Genomic DNA, 12,071 nt, shown 5'->3' with positions numbered 1-12,071 from the left:
ATAAAAAGACAGATATATGCTAATTCAGCACCCACCACCTTCAAGTCTTAGAAAGCATACTTTCTTTTTGAAATCTTATGAATTACTTTGCCTATATAAGGTCGACACGTATAAATTTAAAATTCAGTTGCTTTCTTAAACATCAGGAAGTATGTGGAAAGTATTCGCCATTATAGCACTCTGTTTCGTGGTAGTCACATCGACTAGCGCTAAACCCCCCACCGACATGCGTATACTTAATGGTAATGACGCCGCAATAGGGCAGTTTCCATTTATAGTATCCGTAAGACGGATGGGTGTACATCGGTGTGGTGGATCGATTTTAAGTAATCGATATGTACTCTCATGCGCACATTGTGTTGGCCATTTCGACGGCAATGGTAGATTTATATTGTAATATTTTTATCGATTTACACAGCGAATACAATACTTACACTTTCATCTTTACAGGAGAGACGTCAACAAATATACTATTCGTGCGGGTTCCAATGAGCGCGTGTGTGGTGGAGTAATCGTTAAAATTGCTGAACTCGTTGCTAATGAGAATTATTTTAATGATTTACATGATTTATCAATTCTTCGCTTGGAAACACCGCTCGTTTATTCAAACACTATAAAAGCTATCACATTGAATACCACGGAGGTACCCGTCGGCACAACAGTGACTATAGCTGGGTGGGGACGACAGTCGCCCTATGGCACCTTAGCGGCAAAATTGCAATATACTACTGTGAAGGTTTTGTCAAGATCAGAATGTTATAACAAAATCGATTTGGATAGTCCTGATATATATTGTTTAGCTCGTCCGGTTAATAATGGTGACTGTTGTGGCGACTCAGGTGGTCCGGCAATTTTGGCAGACAAGCTAGTGGCCGTGGCTAGCTTCGTGGTTGGAGCTCATTGTGGTCTTGATTATCCCGATGGTTATGCAAAGATCTCTACACATTTGGACTGGATAAGAGCGCACTCGGATATAAAAATAATATGAATTTCGAAACACGTTTTAATTTTAAAAAAATGCGCACAATTTTTTTTTTATAAAAATTAATAACAAAATTGTTATACGGGTTAGTTACTAAACAGATCGATTCTGGAATATCATATAAAAAACCAGCAGAATACGGTTTGAAAAATTAGTCACGACAAATCTAAACTTTGCAGGATTTCTGTTTGCACAGATTTTTAATTTTTAAATGTTCATAAAATGCACAGAATTTGTTTGCTCATTTTATAAATTAAAATTAATGTGTGTATGTGCTTCAAAGCAATCAACCGATATTCACAAAATTTTCACAATAGGTTCACATGGTCACCCGGTATATTTATGCGTTACCATGGTAATATAAAGCCACACTTATCTACAAGGCAACGAAAAATATTCCACACACATTATCAGCCGCTCGAAGCGAAGAGATTATTTCACATACACAAATGTAGTCAGCGAAGAAGCCGTTACTCACACACACGTATATGGCTAGAAGAAAAATATAAACTACAAATATATATACACACTAGCCTTTACCCGCGGCCCCGTCCGCAAGGAGAAAATAAAATATATGTGCTATTCACGTTAGCCTGCTTATCAAGTTATCTGTTTAAAAATTATTTTTGTCTAATGTATTTTATTTTTGTAATTTAGTAAAAAAAAAAAAAAAGAACTAAATGAGAAGATAAGCTGAAAGGTACGCTTTCATGAATAGTACAATACAGTTTCCTCAAATTAAAAAAAAATACATTTTGTTTTTAAATTAAATTAACTGATATGAGAGGGGTGAAAGAATTACTACTCATAGAACAAAGGAGTGAAACTACAATTAGCTAAAACCAAAGAGTATTTTAATTACGAATAATTAGCAGCAAATCCATGGCCATAAAAGCTCATAATTTAAAAAGGCATGTGTGCTGAACTAACGGTTGCGAAGAGACCTAAAATGATCCCGGAAGGGTCCCAAGATGATACTAAAATTTCCGGATAGATCCCGAAAATCACCCAGAAATTAACCAGGAGAGGTCCCAAAATGATTCCGAAATAGTCCCGAAAATTCCTGAAACGACCCTGGCGGGATCACGAAAACCATCCAGAATTGATCTCTGAAGGGTCCGCAAATGATTCCGAAATAGTCCCGAAAAAGTCCCGAAAAAACTCCGACGGAATCCCGGACAGATCCCGAAAATCATACAGAAATTATGCCGAAAGGCTCCCAAAATTATCCCGAAATAATCCAGAAAAAAGTCCTGAAAAAGTCCCGAAATAACTCCGACGGGATCCCGGCCAGATTCCGAAAATAACCCATAAATTATGCCAGAGGGGTCCCAAAATGATCCTGACGGGATCCTGCAGGGTTTCCGAAAATCATCCAGAAATTATCCCTGAAGTATCTATCCTGAAATGATCCCGATATACTCCCAAAAAAGTCCCGACATGTTTTTGACGGAACCCGATATAGCCCTGAACAAGTTCCGAAAGTACGCTGACGGGATTCCGAATGGACCCCGAAAAACATCCCGAAATAATGCCGGAAGAGTCTCCAAATGATCTCGAAATAGTCCCGAAAAGTCCCCATTTGACCCTGACGGGATCACAGAAATCATCCATGAATCTGAAGGGATCCCCAAATGATCCCGGAAAAGTCCAGAAATAACTCCGAAGTGATCCCGGACGAATCCCGAAAATCATTCAGAAATTATCAAGGCGGGGTCCCAAAATGATTCCGAAAAAGTCCCGAAATTACACTGACGGGATCCCGGATAGATCCCGAAAACCATCTAGAATTGATCTCTTAGGGGTCGGAAAATGATTCCGGAATAGTCCCGAAAAGTCCCGAAATTACCCTGACCGGATCCCGGACGGATCTCTAATGATCCCTCATTAGTCGAGAAAAAGTCCGGAAATGACCCCGTCGAGATCCCCGACGGATCCCGGAAATTATGCAGAAATGATACCGGAAAGGTCTGCAAATGATCCCGTATTAGTCCCGAAATGATCCCCGACGGATCCCGGAAACTATGCAGAAATGATGCCGGAAAGGTCTTCAAATGTTCCCATAATAGTCCCGAAATGATCCCGGAAGGATCCCGAAAACCATCCAGAAACGATGCCGGAAGGGACCCCAAATGATCCCGAAAAAGTCACGAAATGACCCCGACGGGATCCCGGACGGATACCGAAAACCATCCAGTAATGGTGGCGGAAGGGACCCAAAATGACTCCGAAAGAGTCCCGTAATGATCCCCGAAACCATCAAGAATTTATCTCTCAAAGGTACGCAAATGATCCCGAAAATACCCCGACGAGATGCCGAATGGATCCCGAAACCCATACAGAAATGATGCAGGAAAGGTCCTTAAATGATCGCGAAATAGTCCCGAAATGATCCCGGAATAGTCCCGAAAATATCTCAAAATAACCCCGACGGGATCCCGGACGGATCCCGAAAACTGTACAGAAATGATCCCGGAAGGGTCCCAAAATGATCCCGAAACAGTACCGAAAAAGTCCCGAAGTGACCTCGGCGGGATCCCGGACGGATCCCGAAAACCATCCAAAAATGATCCCGGGAGGGCCTCAATATGAACCCAAAGGGATTACAAATAAGGCCAAGTTAATTGTAGAACCATTTTAATACGGCAGCAGGCGCGTTGGAGCGAATGAAGAGTTACAAAGAAACATACAGGTAAAGCTAATAAAAGCGTGCTAATAAAAATAATTGAATGAGGCGGATGGCGGGAGGAGAAGGACCGCTGCTCTTGTCTAAATCTCGATCTGTATGTGCCAGATACCAAAAACTATTGATTTAGGAGAAAATTTATATTGAGTTATAACAATTTATAGATTTTACACCAGAGGGGGAGATAAAGGGGGGGGGGGGGAGACGGAGGGTGTCACTGCTCCCTTATTTGGCCCCTCGACTTATTTGGCCCCTTGAGGCTGTGATATTGGTGAAGGCTATACGTTAAGTTATAATGTGTAAAAATTATTAAAAAGTAATTGCTCGAAGGGGTCGTGGGACCCCCACCCCACTTTCCATGTTCGAAAAAAATTTCGCTAGTAGACTACTGTCTGTGTCCCAAATTTCATCAAAATCCGTGTAGCCATTCTGGCGTGATTCAGTCGCAAAGACGAAAAAATTGAATAATTAAATTATAACTGTTCCTAGGGGGCGGGGACCACGCCTCTTTTGAAAAATATATAGCTAGTAGATCCTTCTAGACTATTGGCTATATGTGTGCAAAATTTTATCCAAATCGGTCCAGTCGTTCTTGCGTGATTGAGTCACAAAGACAAACGTCTGGACAAACATCCAAACATTCAAACATGCAAACATAGAAACTTTCCCATCTAATATCTAATATCTAATATATATTATAAATGGGAAAGTTTGGATGTTAAGATGTTTGGATGTTTGGATGTTTGGATGTTTAGATGTTTGGATGTTTGGATGTTTGGATGTTTGGATGTTTGGATGTTTGGATGTTTGGATGTTTGTCCAGACGTTTGTCTTTGTGACTCAATAACGCAAGAACGGCTGGACCGATTTGGATGAAATTTTGCACACATATAGCCAATAGTCTAGAAGGATCTACTAGCTATATATTTTTCGAAAGGGGCGTGGTCCCCGCCCCATAGGAACAGTTATAATTTAATTATTATATTTTTTCGTCTTTGCGACTGAATCACGCCAGAATGGCTACACGGATTTTGATGAAATTTGGGACACAGACAGTAGTCTACTAGCGAAATTTTTTTCGAACATGGAAAGAGGGGTGGGGTCCCACGACCCTTCGAGAAATTATTTTTCATAATTTTTACACATTTTAACTTTACGTATACTGGCCTTCACCAATATCACGGACTCAAGGGGTCAAATAAGTCGAGGGCTTACAAAGTAAGCAGTGACACCCTCCGCCCGCCCCCCTTTAACCCCCCTCTGGTGTAAAATCCATAAATTGTTATAACTCAATCTAAATTTTCTCCTAAATCAATAGTTTTTGGTATCTGGTACATACAGAACGAGATCTAGACAATTTTGGAGGAACGATCAGTGGTCCTCTCCTCTACTCCCGCCATCCGCCCTCCATTAATTGTTTTTATTAGCACGCTTTTATTGGCTTTACCTGTATGTTTCTATCTAACTTTTTATTCGCTCCAATGCGCCTGCTGCCTTATTAACATGGTTTTATAATTAGCTTCACCTTATTTGTAATCCCGTAAGGGTCATATCGAGACACTTCCGGGATCATTTCTGGATGGTTTTCGGGATCGGTCCGGGATTACGCCGGGGTAATTTCGGGACTTTTTCGGGACTATTTCGGGATCATTTTGGGACCCTTCCGGGATCATTTCTGTATAGTTTACGGGATCCGTCCGGGATCCCGTCGGGGTTATTTTGGAACATTTTCGGGACTATTCCGGAATCATTTCGGGACTATTTCGCGATCATTTGGGGACCCTTCCGGCATCATTTCTGGATGGTTTTCGGGATCCGTGCGGGATCTCGTCGGGGTCATATGGGGACTTTTTCGGGATCATTTGAGGGCTCTTCCGGCATCATTTCTGGATGGTTTTCGGGATCCGTCCGGGATATCGTCGGGGTCATTTGGGGACTTTTTCGGGATCATTTGGGGGCTCTTCAGGCATCATTTCTGAATGGTTTTCGGGATCCGTTCGGGATCTCGTCGGGGTCATTTGGGGACTTTTTCGGGATCATTTTGGGGCTCATCCGGCATCATTTCTGGATGGTTTTCGGGATCCGTCCAGGATCCCGTCGGGGTCATTTCGGGACTTTTTCGCGACTAATACGGGATCATTTGGGAACCCTTTCGGCATCATTTCTGGATGGTTTTCGGGATCCGTCCGGGATCCCGTCGGGGTCATTTCGGGACTTTTTCGCGACTAATACGGGATCATTTGGGAACCCTTTCGGCATCATTTCTGGATGGTTTTCGGGATTCGTCCGGGATCCTATTAGGGTAATTTCGGGACTACTAGGGGATCATTTGAAAACCTTTCCGGCATCATTTCTGGATAAATTTCGGGATCCGTCCGGGATGCCGACGAGGTCATTTCGGGGCTATTTCGGGATCATTTGGGATACCTACCGGCATCATTTCTGGATGGTTTTTGGGATTCGGTCGGGATCCCGTCGTGGTCCTTTCGGGACTTTTTTCGACTAATACGGGATCATTTGCGGACCCTTTCGGTTGGTTTTCGGGATCCGTCCGAGATCTCGTCGGGGTCATTTGGGGACTTTTTCGGGATCATTTTGGGGCTCATCCGGCATCATTTCTGGATGGTTTTCGGGATCCGTCCGGGATCCCGTCGGGGTCATTTCGGAACTTTTTCGCGACTAATACGGGATCATTTGGGAACCCTTTCGGCATCATTTCTGGATGGTTTTCGGGATCCGTCCGGGATCCCGTCGGGGTCATTTAGGGACTTTTTCGCGACTAATACGGGATCATTTGGGAACCCTTTCGGCATCATTTCTAGATGGTTTTCGGGATCCGTCCGGGATCCCATTAGGGTAATTTCGGGACTATTAGGGGATCATTTGGGAACCTTTCCGGCATCATTTCTGGATAATTTTCGGGATCCGTCCGGGATGCCGACGAGGTCATTTCGGGACTATTTCGGGATCATTTGGGATACCTACCGGCATCATTTCTGGATGGTTTTTGGGATTCGTCCGGGATCCCGTCGTGGTCCTTTCGGGACTTTTTTCGACTAATACGGGATCATTTGCGGACCCTTTCGGCATCATTTCTGGATAGTTGTCGGGATCCCGTCACGGTCATTTCGGGACTATTAGGGGATCATTTGAGGACCTTTCCGGCATCATTTCTGTATTGTTTTCGGAATCCTTTCGGGATCCCGTCAGGGTCATTTTGGGACTTTTTTGGGGCTAATACGGGATCATTTGGGGATCCTCTAGGGGTCGTTTCGTGACTTTTACTGTTTTATTTCGGGATCATTTGGGGACCCTTCCGGCATAATTTCTTGATGGTTTGCCGGATCCATCAGGGTCATTTCGGGACCATTTTGGGATCATTTGGGGACCCTTCCGAGATCATTTCTGGATCCGTCCGGGATGCCGTAGGAGCCATTTCGGGATTTTTTGTTACTTTTCCGGGATAGCTTTTGGACCCTTCCGGGATCATTTCTGGATCTGTGCGGGATCCCATCTGGGTCATTTCCGGACTATTTCGGGATCATTTTGGGATCCTTCCGGAATCATTTCTGTATGGTTTTCGCGATCCGTCGTTGATTCCCTCGGAGCCATTTCGGAATCTTTTCTGGAGTATGTCGGGGTCATTTGGGGACTTTTTCGGGATCATTTGGGGCTCTTCCGGCATCATTTCTGGATGGTTTTCGGGATCCGTGCGGGATCTCGTCGGGTCATTTGGGGACTTTTTCGGGATCATTTGGGGGCTCTTCCGGCATCATTTCTGAATGGTTTTCGGGATCCGTCCGGGATATCGTCGGGGTCATTTGGGGACTTTTTCGGGATCATTTGGGGGCTCTTCCGGCATCATTTCTGGATGGTTTTCGGGATCCGTCCGGGATCCCATCAGGGTAATTTCGGGACTATTAGGGGATCATTTGTGGACCTTTCCGGCATCATTTCTGGATAATTTTCGGTATCCGTCCGGGATGCCGACGAGGTCATTTCGGGATTATTTCGGGATCATTTGGGATACCTACCGGCATCATTTCTGGATGGTTTTTGGGATTCGTCCGGGATCCCGTCGGGGTCATTTCGGGACTTTTTCTCGACTAATACGGGATCATTTGCGGACCCTTTCGGCATAATTTCTGGATAGTTGTCGGGATCCGTTCGGGATCCCGTCACGGTTATTTCGGAACTATAAGGGGATCATTTGAGGACCTTTCCGGCATCATTTCTGGATAGTTTTTGGAATCCTTTCGGGATCCCGTCAGGGTCATTTCGGGGCTTTTTCGGGATCATTTAAGGATGGCTTTCAGGATTCGTCCGGGAACCCGTCAGGGTAATTTCTGGACTTTTCCGAGACTATTTCGGGATCATTTTGGGACCTTCCCAAGATCATTTCTGGATGGATTTCGGGATTTGTCCGGGATGCCCTCAGGGTCATTTTGGGACTATTAGGTGAGCATTTGAGGACCGTTCCGGCATCACTTCTGGATGGTTTTCGGTATCCGTTCAGATTCCCGTCGGAATAATTGCGGGACTTTTTCGGGATCATTGGGGTCCCTTCCAAAATCATTTCTGGATGGTTTTTGGGATTCGTCCGGCATCCCGTCCGGGTCATTTCGGGACTTTTTCTCGACTAATACGGGATCATTTGCGGGCCCTTTCGGTATCATTTCTGGATAGTTGTCGGGATCCGTTCGGGATCCTTTCCGGGTCCCTTCAGGGTCATTTCGGGACTTTTTCGGCATCATTTAAGATTGGTTTTCAGGATTCGTCCGGTATCCGTCAGGGTAATTTCTGGACTTTTCCCAGACTATTTCGGGATAATTTTGGGACCCTCCCAAGATCATTTCTGGATGGATTTCGGGATCTGTCCGGGATGCCGTCAGGGTCATTTTGGGACTATTAGGTGATCATTTGAGGACCTTTTCGGCATCACTTCTGGATGGTTTTCGGTATCCGCTCAGGATCCCGTCGGAATTATTGCGGGGCTTTTTCGGGATCATTTGGTGTCCCTTCCGGCATCATTTCTGGCTGGTTTTTGGGATTCGTCCGGCATCCCGTCGGGTTCATTTCGGGACTTTTTCTCGACTAATACGGGATCATTTGCGGGCCCTTTCGGCATCATTTCTAGATAGTTGTCGGGATCCGTTCGGGATCCCGTCAGGGTCTTTTCGGAACTATTAGGTGATCATTTGAGGACATTTCCGGCATCACTTTTTCGGGATCATTCTGTCCGTGACCCGGTCAGGGTCATTTAGGGGTGCGTTCGAGATCCCGTCAGGGTCATTTCGGGACTTCTTCGGGACTATATCGGGATCATTTCTGGATGGTTTATGACATCCGCCCATGACCCCTTAAGGGTCATTTCGGGACTATTAGGTGATCATTTGAGGACCTTTCCGGCGTCACTTCTGGATGATTTTCGGTATCCGTTCGGGATCCCGTCGGAATCAATGCGGGACTTTTACGGAATCATTTGGGATTCCTTCCGGCATCATTTCTGGATGGTTTTCGGGATTTGTCCGGGATCCCGTCGGGGTTATTTCGGGACCATTTCGGCTCTAATACGGGATCATTTGGGGATTCTCTAGGGGTCGTTTCGTGACTTTTTCTGTATTATTTCGGGATCATTTTGGGACCCTTTCGGCATAATTTCTTGATGGTTTGCCGGATCCATCAGGGTCATTTCGGGACCATTTTGGGATCATTTGGGGACCCTTCCGAGATCATTTCTGGATCCGTCCGGGATGCCGTAGGAGCCATTTCGGGATTTTTTGTTACTTTTCCGGGATAGTTTTTGCACCCTTCCGGGATCATTTCTGGATCTGTGCGGGATCCCATCTGGGTCAATTCCGGACTATTTCGGGATCATTTTGGAATCCTTCTGGAATCATTTCTGTATGGTTTTCGCGATCCATCGTGGATCCCCTCGGAGCCATTTCGGAACTTTTTCTGGAGTTAGTCGGGATAATTTAGGGACCCTTCCTGGATATTTTCTGGATGGTTTCTGAGATCCGTCCGGGAGCCCGTCAGGGTAATTTCGGAACTTTTTCGGGACTATTTCGGGATCAATTTGGTACCCTTCAGGCATCATTTCTGTGTGGTTATCTGGATAAGTCTAGAATCGTGTCGTTGTCATTTCGGGTTTTTTTGGGACTACTTCGGGAACTTTTGGAAACACTTCCGGGGCTTTTCTGGATGGTTTTCGGGATCCGTCCGCGATAGCGTCGGGGTCATTTCGTGGCTTTTTCTGGATAATTTCGTTATCATTTTGGGATCCTATCAGGTTATCAGCTCATAAAGTTCTTTTTTTTACTCAATTACAAAAATAAAATGCATTAGACAGAAAAAAAATTTTAAACAGATAACTTTATAAGCAGCCTAACGTGAATAGCCCACATATTTCATTTTCTCCTTGCGGACGGGGCCGCGGGTAAAGGCTAGTAAGTGCTATAAACAAAACTGCACAAAAAACAACAGTGTGCTCAAAAATTTACATACGAAAAAAAAAAACCATAACTATAGAACAAATATAAATTTAGTGGAAAGAAAAAAAAATTTTGCAAAAAGTCAACAAGAAATAAATACATACTTATACATTTCAAAAAAAATAAAATAAAATAAAATTGCTAAAAAAAAAAAAATTTTAAAATTTTAAAAAATTGAGAAAATTTTTTGTTCGAAAATTGTGGGCGCACAAATCATAAGTCCCACCTTGGAAACAATTTTGTAATTATAAAAATCAACTCTACCCAACAACCAGCTAAGCAGCATCATTACCAAGAGAGCAACAACAAGCAGACCAACATACATAAATAAGGAGCAACAGAATACAACAATCGGTGAGTAGGCAGTTTTTTATTTTTCATAAAAAATATATAAAAAATAATAAAACTTTTTTTTCACAAAAGTTATATTATTTTGTGTAAGCTGCAAAAACATATATATATATATATCCACATATATACTTTGAATTTTTGAATATTTAAATCAGAAGCTGAAGTTGTAAACGCGTTAATTGCTTAATTATTAAATTATAAATAAAAGTGAATTTATAACGTTTTTAAAGAAAAACTATAAATCTTTTTAATTGGAAGTGTTAAGTGTAGCGAAGAAAGACCACAGTTATTCACCATATATAAAAAGAAGTGTACATTTTGATTGCCACTCCATAACTCGAGAGCGGATGGAAAGATTGCTATGAAATTTTTAGGAAAGATACAGGAAGGAGAGATGATGGTTAATTGATTTTGAAATCCCAAATCGGTTTAGCCATATATCTATATATATAAAAATGAATGTTTGTATGTATGTCATCGATTAACTGAAAAACTACTAGACCGATTATTATGAAAATTGGTATATATATGTATTTTTCCACGGGGAAGGTTTATATAATGAGTGATTTGATATCGGGTGACTAGGGTCTCACGATATAGGCCAAAACATGGACCCGGGTAACTCCAGGAAGTGTTTGTACAATATGGGTATCAAATGGAAGCTGTTAATGAGTACTTTGACAGTGGGTATTTTTCGTACCCCTGGGGGACTAGGGTCTCGAGATATAGGCCAAAACGTGGACCCGGGTACCCCTAGAATGTGTTTATACAATATGGATATCAAAAGAAAGCTGTTGATGAGTGCTTTAGTACAGAGTAGTTTTCATACCTATTCGTGACTAAGGTCTCGAGATATAGGCCAAAACGTGGACCCGGGTACCCCTAGAATGTGTTTATACAATATGGATATCAAAGGAAAGCTGTTGATGAGTGCTTTAGTACAGGGTAGTTTTCATACCTATTCGTGACTAGGGTCTCGAGATATAGGCCAAAACGTGGACCCGGGCACCCCTAGAATGTGTTTATACAATATGGGTATCAAATGAAAGCTGCTGATGAGTGCTTTAGTACAGGGCAGTTTTCATACCTTTTCGTGACTAGGGTCTCGAGATATAGGCCAAAACGTGGACCCGGGTACCCCTAGAATGTGTTTATACAATATGGATATCAAAGGAAAGCTGTTGATGAGTGCTTTAGTACAGGGTAGTTTTCATACCTATTCGTGACTAGGGTCTCGAGATATAGGCCAAAACGTGGACCCGGATACCCTTAGAATGTATTTATACAACATGGATATCAAATGAAAGCTGCTGATGAGTGCTTTAGTACAGGGCAGTTTTCATACCTACTGGTGACTAGGGTCTCGATATATAGGCCAAAACATGGACCCGGATACCCCTAGAATGTGTGTGTATTTTGGATATCAAATGAAAGCTGTTGCTGAGAGCTTTTAAGTAATTTTCATTTTGAAATTCGATTTAGTCGCATCAACCTGGCAAAACTGATAAATATGCATGCGAATCCGAAATAGTCATGAATTAATAATACCCACATACCT

General features: G+C 43.1%; 1 protein-coding gene across 2 annotated transcripts in view; it reads left to right on the top strand.

The window, feature by feature from the left end:
• Positions 1–10,388: 10,388 nt before the first annotated feature.
• Positions 10,389–12,071, top strand: part of LOC137250440 (uncharacterized) — a 92,393-nt gene continuing 90,710 nt past the window's right edge. For both annotated transcript variants that reach the window (XR_010952951.1, XM_067783247.1), the window contains exon 1: positions 10,389–10,516. The gene's annotated coding sequence lies outside the window, so the exon portion shown is untranslated. The remainder of the gene's footprint in view (positions 10,517–12,071) is intronic.

Source organism: Eurosta solidaginis, chromosome 4 (assembly GCF_040869045.1).
Source record: "Eurosta solidaginis isolate ZX-2024a chromosome 4, ASM4086904v1, whole genome shotgun sequence".
In the NCBI taxonomy this organism is placed as follows: domain Eukaryota; kingdom Metazoa; phylum Arthropoda; class Insecta; order Diptera; family Tephritidae; genus Eurosta; species Eurosta solidaginis.
This window is presented reverse-complemented; position numbering and strand designations above follow the sequence as displayed.